The following is a 16,238-nucleotide window of genomic DNA, read 5'->3' as shown; positions in this document are numbered from 1 at the left end:
TTCCATATACGTGAGTGTCTTTTAAACATGCTACTTATTACAGATGCAAATGGAACTGAGACAGTAACTGATAATAAATATTTTAAGGTAATATCCTACAGTCTCAACTTTGTATTGTGATTATAAGACCATCTTCTCCACCCCCCAAAAGGGAGGTAATTTCCTAGTGCTATAATTAAGCCATCTTTCATTTTTCCATATTCAGAAAAAGGGGAAAGAGAGGCTAATGGCCCCAAATGGATATGATCACATAATGATACTTCCTGTCCAGAAAAGATATAATTATTAACCTGTACACTTTTTTTTTTAATGTAGCATATGTCTTCTGTGTCTAGAGAATTCTTTTCAGTTTAACCACTGGAGGCCAACTTTTATTACTTAGCCAGCTGTCTCAAACCAGGTAATCTTAAAAAGAGATAAAGGGTGGCTGTGCTTTGCGAAGCACGTTCTCTTCCAACATGTTTCCACAGCAAGACGGTATTAAAGAAACTATGTTCCAGTATGCTCTGTGCTGGTTTTTGGCATCAAGCTGCACCGAAGCAGAATTTACGATGCTCCGTCTTTACTCCCTCTGCGGGATACGATGTCTAAGTTTATGTTGCTGGACCATTGCCTCTGCTTCCCTGAGTGAAGGGGCTGCAGCTGAGGCATGGCTTTTGCTTGGGCTGCCTGAGCTAAGGGGGCTGGGTTTTTGCTCTGTTTTCCTCCTGCCCCTTTCAACTTCCTGCTGGCTAGAACTGAGTGTCACATTTCGTATCATGATCTGATTCTGTGTCTTCTGAGCTTTTAAAATGTTTGCATTGCTAGATCCCGTTGGAAATAATGACTATGAGATGGAACAATTAAGAAGACAGTTTTATATATTATTGCTTTTTCATTCTTCTATCTCTGCTGATCATCTAAGGGAAATCTTAGGAAACCTGATAATCTCAAAGGCCCACGAGACCGATGTTTTTGAAGTGCCGGATAGAATCAAAAACAGGCAGATGAGGAATAACATGCAGCTCTGCAGAAGGAAGCAGTAGTTTTGTTCAGAATTTTGTTACGGGCTATAGATAAGCAAACGAATGGGATAGTAATATGTAGCGTGTTGTCTGTAATAGGAGGGCATTGGAAGGGTTAATGATGTGAGTGGTAAAAACAAGAAGAAAACTCTACAGCATTAGGCCCTGCTAATCAGGGTCAGTGTGTGTGCACTAGATGGAAATCTTGGTGTACCTTCGTGTCCAAAAATAAGATCTATATACATTACACAGTTCAGCTTCTTTACGTCATGAAAGCCACTTAACTTATTAGACACTTGGATGCAGTACAGTGCTTTAGGGAGTAATGGTCTTGCCATTAGGCACGTGGAAGGAACTGAAGTACTTACATTCCTGAAAGGCTCCAAAAGTTCTGCTCTGCTCAGAAGACTGGGATGAGGGACTGCCTTACCCTCCTGTCCACCACCAGCTTAGTGCGGTACAGCTTGAGTATTCCCACAGCAGAGTCCAGCCTAAGTGCTAGCCAGCATGGTCACACATGAAGGGAGAGTGCTGACCCCCAATGAGAGCTTGTCTGACTGGCTACTGTTCCCATCAGCCCACTCTTTCAGGGCTTGGCATCAAAATAATGTCAGGGGTACTCTCTATGGTACAATCCAGCCTTCTTCCATGTTTTCTGTGCAGAAGGAAGTTGTCCTTTGGAGCCAAGGGGCTGGTGTCTGTCATCTGAGAGAAAACTTGCTTCAGACCATGAAGAACGAGAGGGAACTAGGAATTAAAAACTCCCCAGTCATGCTCCTTTACAGCATCTCCATCTCCTCCTGAACAGTAGTTGAGGGAATGTGATGCTAAAAGCCATTTTGTCAGCACTTCATTCCTTTTCCTACATAAGAATTATTTGTATGCATATGGAAAAAATGCAGCTGTTATTCTCCCTCTGTTTTCTCCTTTTATACCTATCTATTCTAACACTGCCAGAAAAGGCGGAAGAATACCTTTCCTTTTAAGAGTAACAAGAGAGCAAGAAAACAAGGAAGGAGGACCATTAAGAAAGATGGGGAAAATAATCCTTGGAGAAGAAAGATAGGAAGTTCTTGTGGTGCTGGAGTTGTGTAGGAAGAAACATTAGTAAGGGATGAGCAAGTGAAAAGAGAGCAGGTTAAGGTAAGAAACAGGATGTTTCACATGCCCAGAGGACAAGTATATTAAAATAACTTGAACAGAAAAAGGACATTTTTCTAAGAATTCAGAAAACAGATTAAAAGATGACTCTGAAATGGACAAATTGAAAAAGAAAAGAGCGGCATCATGTAAGGAAAAACTGTCAAGGGTAAAATTAAAAAAACAAAACAACAAAGAACAAATAAAAATAGAAACAAAACAAAATTCCCCAATGTTAGAAGACTGAAAACTAGTCAGAGACATACAAATTAGGATGGAAAGTTTGGTTTAATTAATGTTTACATTTAGTTTATATTTTTCTGAGCTTTTCCAGAAACCAATAATATCTAAACAATCGCAGGCAGAGATGTTGTCATCTCCTAAGATCTGATTTTCTCTAGGTATTATAAAAACCCTGTGGTTCCCCTGAAAAATGGACAGATATGATGGTTTATGACGCTGAAAATGTGGCCCTTAAAGTGTGTTAGATTTATAGTATTAGTCTGAGTAAGTAGCAGTGCAGGGTTCAGCTATAAAAATGCCAGGGAGAATCCCAAGACTAAATTGCAGTTCAGTTTTGTCCCCTTCAAGGGGACAAGCAACCCCTCCTTATTCAGACAGATGGGAACATGGAGGCTAATGGATAGGTATAAGATATTTATGTGGTTACAAGCAGTATATTGCATCCCTGCGCACTACTTTCTGCCTTATTCTCTCTCTCGTATCCCTGCATGCTAAAGCAAGTGGATGGCAAAAGGGAGTGAGTAGACAGAGATTTTACTGGGAAGTTGTTGTAAATTTCTGCTGAGACAGGTCATACCACAAATCACACTGTTCCCTTCACCTGAACAAGAAGGATGTGAGGGAGGAATTGTACTTTAGAAAGGATGTCCCTGAGTCATTCTGTCTCCCACAGTGCTCCTGTGGTGCAACCTGCAGGGCACTCCGTCTTTTTGCTGTTATGCCTAAAGGATGTCTATAGCCCCCAGCAAAAAGGAGACCCAGACCAGAAATTACATGTCACTTTGGTACAAAACCTTGCCCTTGGTTACAGCTGTGCAACTTGTTTTCAGTTGAACCGTATAGGTGTATTGCTGACAGAAATTTTCAGCAGAGAGAAACTAACTTCAGATATAAAATTTCCTCTGTCCTGTAGAGTACATTCTAGTAGTCCTGAGGTTCTCAATTCATACAGACAGACATACCAAACAGACTGAACAGAATTCGGATTCCATGTTTTCCCAAAACTGCCTTTATAATACATATCTGTAACTAAATAGTATTGCAGGCACATATCATATTCAAATAATTGTCCATTCTCTTCTTTTTTTTTATAATTATGGACGATCATAATTCATGTGGTGCTTGAATGTGATCTATATTCCTCTGTGATATATCGTTCTGAGATGGTAGTAAAACTCAAGAGGCATAATCAAAGCAGTGGTGGGCTGTTTCCATTTCATGTCTTTTTTCTACCTTTTTTTTCCCTTTTCTCTTTACCAGATCTGAATACATCCTTAAAAAATTGTGCTTCCATGTGTCCTTTAACTCCCCAGGCTCTGTACCTTTTCTACCCATAAGTTCCCTACTCTTGGGAAGAACAATGTTCTTTAATACCTCCCAGAACTGAACTGAGGAGTACTTAGTCACCACCAGCCTTCCCACTGTCACTATGTTTCTGGAACTGTTCTACTGTCTTATTAGGATGCTCCAGAACTTGCATTGTTTCTTTATGCATTTTATAGACCTTTACTTAAAGCCAGGGTTACGTGTGCCTCCTAAATATCTCCAGCATTGTGGGGATGCCTCCGAGGAAATAGAAAGCACTAACACTGAAATGTCTCAGTCTACCACCCTTGCTTAAATAAAAGTGTACAATGAAGCTCAAACTGTACACTGCAAAACATAATCAGAAATGTCTTAAAGCAATATGCTGTACTACTTTCCTTGGCTTTGGAAGTTTGACCTAAGTAAAAAGAATGGTGCTAATTATTATTGCTAAAGCAAGAGTGAGAACAGTGGTCAGATAAGAGCAAGAGCATGTTGGATTTGTCTGAGCCCCTAGAGCTACCAGAAGGAGAAGCCTGATGAAGTGAGTCATTTTCCACTGAGTATGGCTAGAGTTCAGCTGTTTCCTTCCATCCAGATCACATCTTTACCTTAACATTAAGATCCTGTTGAACAAGGCGTTGAACTAGAGCACTGAATAGTCAAGATTACAGTTTTTGCTGGATGCAAACAAGTTTCCTGTGTTGTCTGTACACACTGTGGCCAGAAAGTTTGGGAAAAAATGATCCATATCAAAAATAAAACTTTGAATGATGTTGCAGGAGGGTGGATCTTTGAAATCTGTTGAAATATTCATTGATGACAAATTCTGTTGCTTTGACATGAGATCTCACTAATTTATAAATCTGCTGGACAGTTCCGCTTAAATCAATGCAGCTATGCTGATGTAAGCCAGATGAGAATTTGGAGTTGAATCTGCTCGGCTTGTGCTTTTGAAATTAATGAAGATAAGAGTAAAAGTTCAGTGCTAAAATGCATGGCAATTGTCAGGTACTACTGAGAGCTATCTAGTCTGGTTGTCCCTGGCTGCCATTGGGAAAAAATGGTTGCCAAAATGCAGAAAATCTGATGGTTGTGAAAGTTCAAATGGTTTTCCTTTTCTTCAAAACATTTTTAATGTGTTTAATTGGTATATTATTTATATGTTTTTCTCTGGAGAGATGAAGGATAAAGATGGTTTTACTTAGTCTCTTCTATAAACTCTTTTATTCTGCTGGTTTTGCTGCTATCCTAGAGTATTCCCACACCAGATTTCTAGCTACTGTTTTCCCAGCCAAAATGAAGCAGACAATACCTCTTCTTATTTATTACTTATTAAAAAATAAATTACTGACCAAATTGACACTCTCGGTAGATCTTGTATAGTATATTTTTTTGATAGCAAAGAATCTTTTTACTGTGGAAAAAGCATAATTCTGTATGTTGAAGCTATGGGTATAGACACAACTCACTTCTATTTCATTGAGTTCCTCAGCATCAGCAGAGCTGAGGCAACCAACTGTATGTGTGATTTGGGCCAGCAGAAAAGTTGTGAGTATATTAACATATAGATGATTCCGTCACTTTTTGTACTGTTCTTCTATGGACTTTTATTCTGTATTGAATTTACATTGATGCATGGTGAAGTGTTGTGCTGCAGTAGTTCATGCCTCTGAAGTGAAGATCTTTACATGAATATTAAAAAACTTACACTAGTATAGTTTTCTGTATTTATTTTGGCATTCAGTCTATTCAAATGACCAATTTGGGAAATACAGCTCTTTTAAAAAATGTTATTCATCTGTTAAAATATACCCCAAAACAACTGAATTATTCTTGTAATGAAGCATGAGTATCTAATGACCTTTAACAGTAAAAATACCATGGCTTATGCAATGATACTGTAAAGGTCTTGTAAATTTTACTACTAAATGATATTAGTTGGTAGAAGATTTTTTCCCCATGATTAGTATCTTGTCTTGCCCATGAGGTAATATTTTTATTTCTTATTGAGGAACAAGGACATTTTTTTGTGTATATATTTTAAATTATTATATATTTTAAATCCTATCATGACTTTAAAATTTTCTCACACATGTATACTTTAATTCTTTGTCATGGCTTGTGGCAGTGAATTCAAAAGATGAATTATGGATTGCATAGAAAATTATTACTTTTTCTTCCTTTTTTTTTTTTTACTGGTTTGATGTAATGTCCCCTTTGTATAAGAATGATGAGCCTAGAAGGGTTTTTTTTGAATTTTAGAAAAAAAAAAAATGTGTATAAGTGATTATATTATCTCCTATTGAAGACATTACTTTTCTGAGATCCTTTTTCTGAACAACCTCTGCCCATTTATTTAGATGACTGATAGGAACTGAATTCAAAATTTTAAGTTATATTTAGGATTGGGAATAGGACCCAAGACAGTTGACTTTGCTTCTGTTATTTAGACTGCAGCAAGATTTATGAGTGATTCAAATTATTGTTTCCTTTTCTTAACACTGAATTTAAAATGCCAGTTTCTTTACCCAATTGTCCAAGTCAACGGTAAGTCCCAATTGTTTCTGCACAAACTTAAATCATGTTGTCACTTTAAATTTTGTCACTTCATGCTTCAGTCCCTTTTCTGGACCCGCTGTTTTCTTTTTCAGACCTTTACTTGCAGTAAAAAACAATTAAAATAATTCAATTACGGACTATTAACTTCTGATGAATGTTGACTTTTAAACCTTAAAAAGACAATCAGAACATTTAGTGAGAAGGATTAAAATTTATATTGTATGAGTAGAATTTTTAGTATAAACCTACCAAAAGAGATTTGAAAAGGGGCTGGTAACAGGAAAAGTGTTCCTAACATGGAGGTCTCTCAGGTCGTGGAACAGAGAAGTGTTGAAAATTCCACGGCTGGTGAGAGTTAGGACTCAACTAAACAAAACAAGAAGAAACCTGAAATTTGAAATTTTCAGGAATGGCAAAGAAATTGTCTTAATACAGTCTTTTTCATATTTAATTTCTTTCATTGTATTTGAAATCATAAATAATACAGTGTTTGTCTGTGGATTACCTGTTTCATGAGGGATGCCGTGTCAGAACAGATAAGATCATAAGTGATGGGATGACTTGCTGCCTGTTCTGTGTACAATACTATGGGTAAAGAAAGAAACCTCTTTTTCAGTGGGGGTTGTAGCAGCAAATCACCTTAGTCTTGACACATTAAACCCATTTAGTGAAGCTCCAGATTGTGTTTATGTTTCATATTAATGTGTGTAAAAGCCTTCTTATTTGATTAATTATTATTTTGTTACCATTAGTCCCAGGTGAAACGGGAAACCCTGGGTGATAGGCATTCTGTAAATCATATTAAAAGATAACCTATGTTCTAAAAAATTTGCTGTCTGAATATGAAATATTGCCAAAGACAGTCTTATATATCAAGATTTTGCACACAGAGGAGATTTTGATCGGTGGGAAGAGAGAGGCACTTCCAGGGGAGGATCATGAAAATTATATAGCTATCACTGTTATGGTAGAAAAGTTGGTCTCTTCCTACTTTCTGTGTAGTGGGAACATGGGATTTATTGCCTGTTTCTCAGGCACTATAGTTAGGGTGGCTGCAGTTAGGGTGAGAAATCATTGCCTTCTGTGTCTTGCTAAATAAATTGGAGATTCAAACTTTTCTGGCTACTGCTGAGTGATCTAAGTCACATGATACTGTTTCCACTGTAATAATAAGATTTCTGATGTGAATGCCTGCAGAAAGTAAATATGTAATCCATTTCCCCTGCCACTTGCTGAAAACTTAAAAATTGCTGTCTTAACTGCTTATCCTACTAAAATACAATTATATTAATTTACCTGAAAAATGGATAGACCAGACCCAAAGTAAATAAATGTGATTAAGATTTAAAGTATATGTTTATGATTATATTTGTTTCAGTATTCATAGAGTGACTTAGGATAACTACATATGAACTAACATTGCTACTACAGGTTCCAAATCTTCTTCTTTAGCTGCTATCAAAATAAAATTTTATCCATTTTATATCACTGCATCAGACCACCATTACTAAACATGTTATTCTGTGAACTCCTCTCTTAGTTACAAACTGCTATTTCCATGGATAAATCTGAATGGAAAATTGAGTCAACTGGCCAGTGCCATAATTGTTGTCCAAGAAGCAGGAAAATAGCAGATGAGGGTAGTTGCTGAAGTTGATATACTTTGGCTGACTTTTGACCCCATAAGCCTGAATACTTGATACACAAAAAATCTAGTTTCCGTAATATCCTAGAACGAAAACTGGGTAACAAATACACCTCATTCTTCTTTCACACTGCTTTCCCCCCCCCCCCCCCATCTAAATTTAAACTGTCATCTTTAATAGATTTATTCGTATCAGTGTAAGTGAAAGGCAAATTAGGTCCTTTAAATGCATTCCTTGTTGGTTTCTTCCCTCTAGTGCAAGCGTGGAAGAGAACTTGTATTGTTGTGCTTTGCTACTGATTTTATCTCTATGTTGAAGAGTCCTTTCTGTAGTAATTTGGCATTCTTTCTCTACATTTTATTTAAATTGCCACATACACTTGTTAATCTGTTGGCTTTAGTTGGTCTTTCCTTTTTCTTTCCCTGGTGATTGATTGCCATCTGGGGGCTAACATGAGCCCACCATGCTAATTCCACTCATTCTACCCCCTAACTGCTATTGTCTCCAGGGTCAGAGACAAATGTATGAATCCACTTTATCTCTCAGCTGACAGAATATCTCATACAGTGAGCCTTGTATTACGAAACGGCTACATCAGCCTCTAATTACTCAGCTCTACCCCTGTGTTGAATGCTGGTGCACCTTGAGAAACAGCACGCAAAAGCACATTTGTTTAAGTCCTCAGATGGTTAACATTGTGCATAACCTCCTCGCAAATTACAGCCTCAGCTGCAGCACATCCATTAGTCTGGAAGAATGAAGATTCCCAAGCGGCCCTGGTGCCTTTCCCAATTCCCTTGCGACCCACCAATCCTCTCAGTGCTTTCCCTGCATGTAGGGAGTGTTCAGAGCTAATCAGGTCAATGATCATCTCACGGCTCAGGGGACATGACAGGAGCCTATCACAGCAGTTACACGATCTTCCAGACCTGAAGCACGCTTGCTGAGGAGCTCATGTTAAGAAACATTGCTTTGGTGCCTCTTCTCTCACTCCCTAGGAGCCTCTGAGGATTTCAGCTTATCTTTCTCTCTCTCTCCTTTAGACAGTGAAGAGTTCAACATCAACGAAAAAAAGGCAGAGCACTATGCAGCTACCCAGAGGGTGTTGATTGAAACTTAGATTACCCCCAAATCACTGTTGATTTGACATGCTCCAGCTTTACCAGAGAAAAGATTTCAATTAAGGTAAGTGCTGCTTTATCTGGCTGACTGCATCGCGCCGAATTTCTGCATGGAAAGTTCAAACCGAGCGAAGTGACAGGCTGCACTGCAGCAAGGGAGAGGGCTGGGGCCAGGGGCGAGCGTCCCAGCCTGGAACTCCTCTCTGGAGGGATTTGGGTTTTAAGCAGCTTCTTGTGAACGGCTGCAGTTATTTCCGATTTGGTGGTTCTCCGAAGCCGGGGGTGGGGGGTGGGGGGGGTGGGGGGAAATATGTTAGAAACGTGCAGGGGTGTGAGAAGGCAGGAGGAAAGGCAAGCACACTTTTCCCCCTTTGTGCTGAGTGCGTTTATTTGGGGAAGCACAGCAGCTGGAAAGCAAAAGTTACCTTATGGTAAAACTTCATTCTCAATAAGGAGCGTCGTTCCTTCGCAAGCAGGAACTCATAGACGCAAGGCTTCAAAGTCCCGTGGCATTTAGACGAGACAGAAAGGGATATTTGAAATGTGAGTCAGGAATATGCATGCAGCTTTCCAGGCTGCCGTCAGACTGAGGGCTGTGACTGGCTTGCGTGGTGTTACACTCGGGGGCCGGTGGGGTTTGGATAGTTGCTTTCGCAGGATTAGCGGTTCTGGGGGGGGGGATAAGGGTGAGTGGGGGTGCTGCTTCAATACGAGTGGCCAGAAAATTAAATTTGTAGTTGCTGGGGGGCGGGGAGGGCAGGGAGTAGTGTTTGATTGAAGAGGGAGAGGACGTATTTTTCATGGGGTGATAGAAAGTGTGGCATATCAAAAGAAATAGACTGATGATTGAAGATCTTTACATAGAAAGAAAAAGAGAGTAGATGAGGGAGGCTGTCTTGAAAGATTGAATGATTAATAAGAAAAAGTCAGAGATGCTTACGCAGCCTGGAGTTAGTTAGATGACCCAGTGTACCTATGGCATATCCACCCTAAAATGTCTAAAGTGAACTGAATTTGATAGTCCGAGTCAACTCCACACTTAATAGCTGTGCTGTCAGGTGACGTAATTAAGGAGCTAGTAAACAGCCCAAACTTTTTAATACTGTAAGGGACCAAATTAAGATCTGTTGTATTAAACAACAGATTTTTTTTTCCATGTTCTTTCTGTTGTCCACAAAAATTAAGACATTGTGTTTAAAAATCTGTCATAATAGGGAGAAAAGATCAATGGAAAGTTAACTGATTTCAAATCCGTCTGTCTTAAACAGATGTATAACTCCTAGGCAGTTTGTAAAAGTATGAATTAATTGCACTGCTTTTTTTCAGCCAATACTGTTATTAAATATCTGTATCATTTATCATCTAATGTTGTTAATACAATTCATAGCACTTTGTCTTGCATTAAAAGCTCAGCTACTCAATACGGAGATATATTTTTTCATCCAAAAATACCTCCCAAGCCCCTGCCCCACTCCTCCCCTCCACCCCTCAAAAAAAAAAAATTAAAAAAAAATAAATTAAACAATTCAGGGAAATGTTGGTTACCTGCAGGTTTGTTACTTATTCCATTAGATTTTTCAGTGAGAAATACCAAGTTCTTTTTCTCACAAAAACATAAGCATATGGGAAAATGACCTGAGGTTTTGGGGCAATGTACTAAGAATGCTGACAGATTTAACTATAAGTACATTCTCCTTCTTGAAAATGATCTCTGAAAGTAATGTCTTTTATAGTGGTGACTCAATATGTCCAGTGTTTTCTTGGAAAGGAAGTTGGTTTTGGAAGTCGTTACAGGCACTGACCCTCATTTTGGTGTAGCATATGGCTCACTTCTTTTTTCATGCTACATTTATATGACATTTACTAAGTTTTGTGCTTCTTCCACCCAGAGATGCAAGTCTTGACCAGGGTAGAAATATTTGAATGCACAAATCAGCTGCCATTATACCTTGTCTTCCCTTTTTTTTTCCTTTCATGAATAATCAATGGTTTCTCAGCATAATTAGTATTCATTAATATACATCAGAGTATTCATTAAAAAAAATCAAAAGACAATAACTTAATGTGCTGCATGGAAAAATTTCTAGTGAAAACAATTCCTATGCAGTCGCAAACATCCAGGTTACATATAAATAGCAGGAACTTCTGTTCCAGTCTTTGACAAGGACTGACTACAAACATTGTTTGACATGATGGCTCTGTTCCCCTTTTGTCTCACAAAGCTGTTGCTGTAAGTAAAAAATAAATAAATCACACTTTCATGGCAGTGTATCTGTGGGTTTCTAAACAAGTCTTACAAATGCACTTACATCTCTATTATTATTTTACAAGATCAGATGTTCTCTCTGCTTCTAAGTGAAGAGCACTCACTTTCCGGTATGCTAGCCTCAGAGATTGTATGAGATGACAGTTCACCAAACACAGGGAAATGCTGGTTTTTCTCTTTTTTTGATAAAAGTAGACAATAATGCTATAATTATTTTCTGATCTTTTCCATTGGTGGATTGTGAGCTTCTTCATATGTAGTGATGGTCCAAAACTGACCTCAGCAATATGGGAAATATCATTCCTCGTTAAACAAGTAATTTGGGGCATCTGACTCACTGAAGCTTTTCAGACTTGGTAGACGTAGGAACACAGGTTACACAGGAAGGCAGTGGAAGATGTGTTAGTATAGCCTAGTTCCCTCTTTTGGACCTTTTTTTCTTACTCTAAGATCATATCAAATAGTATTAAATATATAACTATATGCAGAGTTCAGCTGGTTTTCAGATATTTCAAGTTCTTTGAATGAGGCCAGTGTTAAATTTTTTTGCCTCAAGCTATGTCTCCTTATTACTGACAGAAAAGTACGATTGCTATCTGGCCCAACTCCATTGAAAATTAGCATTTGATGCTAATGCTTTAATCTTTTAAGAGCTTTTTAAGGAAATTTATTAAATTGAGGTCTGGAAAGGGGTAAAGCAAAGGGAGCTATCTGAAAGCTGACATAAACCCAACCATAGAGCAGCAAGGAACAGTCCTGCTAAAACAGTGATAGTGACATGTGAAAAAGAAAACAACTGTTAATGACTATAGTTAATAATCCAGATATTGTAAGGTAAAGAGATATATTATGTCATTTCAAGAGGATGGAGTGAGAGTGAGATAGAATAAGCTTCAGGGGTTAATGAGTTGCCCCAGTTTCCTTTCTTAAGGATATATGGGAATTTGCTTTACCGGAAAGGGAAACTTTCCAAGCCCTGTGTGAACATGTGTCAGAGAACTAACATCAGCTTTCCTAGCAAGACCATTGTGGCCCACAAGACTCTTGTTATCCCTACTCCTTCAGTTATTTTCACAGTCCGTTTCCTGGACACTTATTCTTGGACTTCTGGGTAGCACCTTCCTCTTCCTCTAGCTTCTTTTTCTTCCTAATGATTTGTGTTTCTTTTCATTCTGCTGTTCTTAGCATTCTCCCTCGTTCTTTCCTTTTCTTCATCTACCACGATTTAATGCTTCATCACTCTCACATCCATTCTCTTCCTTCCTTTGATGCTGCTAGGACATTGCTTTTCTCACTTAGTTCACCTGTGTAAATTTTTCTTTTTCATTGAAACAGAAAACCCCTCTGAAAACACTCCAATACTCACATGAATGGGATATATGTGCTCCAACACTTTACCATCTTTTTATCCCCTTTTTTTAATTGTTTTCAACTGTATGCTCTTTGTGTCAGGGGCTGTTTTTCGGTGTAGAGAAGTAGCTAGCTCAGTAAGAGCCAGTTCTGTTTCCAGCTTTGGAGTCTATGTGCGTGTCTACACTGCAGAAATCACGTGCTCCTACCTGGTGCACGGAAACAAAGCTCTGCAAGGTTTGTCTCAGATACCTCAGCATATCATTGCTCTTGCAAAAGCATACCTTACAAATAAAACAGAAACATATATTGCAGTGTATATATTTATATATATGCTTGCAAATATGTACGTTTTCTGCATACTTTCAGGGGTTGTTACTTTCAAGCCCCTGTGAAAGTTGCACCCTCTGAATGACTTCTCGAACTCATAATTAGTTGATTTAGAGGCAAATGTAGTGTTTGCTACTACTTTTTCTTGGCTTCTCTTTTTACTGCTCTTTGTCATAGATGCACCATATTAAAGAATGAGTTTCAAACCTTATCTTCCTTTGTTTGAATAGAAACTTTCACTAAGGTCCACTTGTTTTGCAGAGACATAGCTCACTGAAGGGGTTGGGTTTGGCATCTGTCACTAGATGAATATTTGTTGAGACAATAATGTTGTAGCAAATCTTTGAAGCTGCAGTGGTGTTTTGAGAGGGAGTCTGCTTTCTTGTTGAACCTTCAAGCCTGGTAGTTTGAGGGGAAAAAAACCAAATCTTTCCTGTAGATAATTTCTATATCAAAGTAAAATACAAACCTACATTGCTGTGTTTATTACCAGTCTTGGTATACAGCAGAAGTCAAAGACATATGTTTTACAATGCTAATATTGCAATGGATCATTTAAAGAGGCTTCTTTTTCTCTCAGCCAGATGGGAGCTAAGATATTGCATCATGAGACTTGGTCAGATTACTTTAGGAGCAGCTGTGGTTCAGTTTCTGTCAAATGTATTACTTCAGTTTTGATGGTGAAGAGAGTCTTCCTGTAAAGATCAGACTTGCTGATGTACACCAGACAGTTCTGAGGCTGGAGGGGCATCTTTCTGCTGCAGATGTCTCAGCTGTCAATATTTTTTAAGGCAATGACTGCATTGGTTGACATATGTGTAATGTAAGCTACTTTTACTGTCCTGTGACCCAGCAGAGTGTGATTTGGGGTCTGAGGGTGCTGAAGTCCATCTCTGTGCTGTTGTGCTGAATGGCCCAGACCTGCAATCACAGCTTAGACTGCAAAACTTTACAGAGACAGTCACAAGAAACGTATAAGTCTGAGATTCAAAATAAGAAAGTATCTAAGCACCTAACTCACAGTAAAGTGCTGACTCCCACTTATGTTTAGAAGTTGTATATTTAGGTACCAGAATTATGTTGTCCTCCAACTTTCAGAATACAGTGTATTCAGAACAGTCTCCAAAGCAGATGATAAATACTCAGTTAAATGACCTGGATGAGTAGGTTTTGTTTCCTAATTTAGATCAGATTTATTATTCTTTTCATGCATGCATTTACTCATTGACCGCATCAATACTATGTCCAGCACACCAAATATACTTACAATATACAGTTGTGGCTGACTTGGTTAGAAAAACGTTTTCAATTCTTTTTTTCTTTTCCAGTGAAGGTACATAAGGATGCAAACCCACTCCTTTTCCAGAAAACAGATGAGACTTTTGTCCTTTCTTAACCAACAATGTGCTTCAGCACCGATCCCAAAATCCACCTTTTTGACCTGGGTCATTTAGAGTCTATAAGCATTAGGTAGGCTCTTGGCTGCTGCTCTCTGAAGGCTGCCAGCAAGTGCTAAATGTAATTGTAAATGCAGACACACATTTGCTCAACACTTGTCTGTGGCCATTTATTCATTTCACAAAGATTCTGGGTTGTTTATGCAGTTCAACAACTACCCACAGGGCTTTGTTTGAACTGGTGACCTAGGTTCTGAGTTTCCTTACCGCTCCCTTACGTTCTTCACTCCCCTCGGACCCTTTACATATATGTAGTACAGTGTTTCTGTGTATGGAGTTGAGATGGCAGTTTAAGCAACCCTCTTAAGAGCCTGTACAAAGATCACAAAGTACATGTATTAAGAATAACCTTCTTGGCATTCTGACCTCAGGCGCATTGACTCTGTGTGTGCATGTTACACACTTTTGTATATCTGTTTTATATTTAGTTCAATATATATGTTCCAAAAGGGGAAGAAATAAAAAAAAGCTCCATCCCATGGTTCATTTTTCCTATTTAAGAAAATATTGCAAATAAACCCAATATTGTTAAGTGGAACAAATATACTAGATAGTACGATTTAATGACAGTTTTCTAAGAATATTTGTAGCATGAAGAAAAATTAAAACCTAGTATTTCTTGACTTGATTTCCATTGTCTTGAATAGTCCGAGCAGACTTTTACTCAGTACTTTTGCTAGAGATTTGGTGATGAAGCCATTCTGCCAAATCTGAGCTCACTCAAAATCAGCTTCAACAAGCTTTCTGTGAAAACTCTTCAGGTTCAAGTAATATCTCAGTCATTAAACTGGAGTATCAATTATACAACAAAATGAAAAGCCATTTCATTTCCATTTAGGAAACTTGTATCTTTGTTTGTCAACTATCTTTTCATTTCTCCCTAAAATATTAATAGTAATCTTGGTACTTGTTTACCATCATTTTAAATATTTAACTATATCTCTTGAAAATGGTAAATGGAATATAAATTAATTGCATTCCCTGTCACAAGTAACATTTCTTATTCCTTTTCTGGGTAAATAGCAGTAATTTAGGATGTAAGTATACCTATCTAATGTAGATATACCCTACTGTAACTCTAAACAGATGCTACAGAAGTCCTGATTTACACTGGTAGAAGAAAGAGAAGAAGAAAAACCCCCAAAACCAAACCTATGTGCCTGTCAATAAAGATCCCCTTTTTACAACCCTCTCAGGATACTGCTGTGTTTCATAGTCTTATCTTTAAACAGCTTTTTTTTTTTTTTTTTTTTTTTTTTTTATCTCACCTCCTAGACAGTGGGACTCAGGTTTTCTATAAAACAGATATTTTGGTAATTTGGCCCTTCTACCTCTGAACTGCTACTTGAAGGAGCACATATGTCAAATAAATAAAGAAAATGTGATATTACTGGCTTCTGCTTGAAAGAGTGGTATGTCAGAATAAATACAGAGATTAAGAGGTGATGTTGAGAAGGTAGGTGCTGATAAGGAAAACACTCAGATGAACTTGCTAACTAAAATGGTTTTTGAAGAGTATCACTTCTCTGATGGCTTTGTGATTCAGTGTTAAGACTTCTATCCCATTTTTTGGTCCTCACTGCATATAAATCGATTGAAATTTTCAAGCACCATCACTTTCTTCTGCATTTGTCCTCGTGTCTCCTCATTTCCTCCTCCCTCTCCCCTCTTTTATTATTATTTGGAATGGAAATGTCCTTTGTCTGGTGCGCAGAACATATAAGCAACTAAATTCAAGTCCATCAATGGACTTCAATCCCACTCTGAATTACCTATCAGATGCAGCACATAGCAATTACCTGTCACTCTTTCTC

The 16,238-nt window shown here is 38.1% G+C and overlaps 1 protein-coding gene across 2 annotated transcripts in view; it reads left to right on the top strand.

Moving 5' to 3' along the window:
* CDH12 (cadherin 12) overlaps nucleotides 1-16,238 on the top strand; it is a 591,317-nt gene that overhangs the window by 348,339 nt on the left and 226,740 nt on the right. The window contains exon 3 of one of the 2 annotated variants that reach the window (XM_075744849.1): nucleotides 8,944-9,085. The gene's annotated coding sequence lies outside the window, so the exon portion shown is untranslated. Of the gene's footprint in view, nucleotides 1-8,868; nucleotides 9,086-16,238 lie in introns of those variants that run through there. The other variant, XM_075744850.1, reaches the window with a different exon arrangement.

Source organism: Balearica regulorum, chromosome 2, assembly GCF_011004875.1.
Source record: "Balearica regulorum gibbericeps isolate bBalReg1 chromosome 2, bBalReg1.pri, whole genome shotgun sequence".
In the NCBI taxonomy this organism is placed as follows: Eukaryota; Metazoa; Chordata; class Aves; order Gruiformes; family Gruidae; genus Balearica; species Balearica regulorum.
This window is presented reverse-complemented; position numbering and strand designations above follow the sequence as displayed.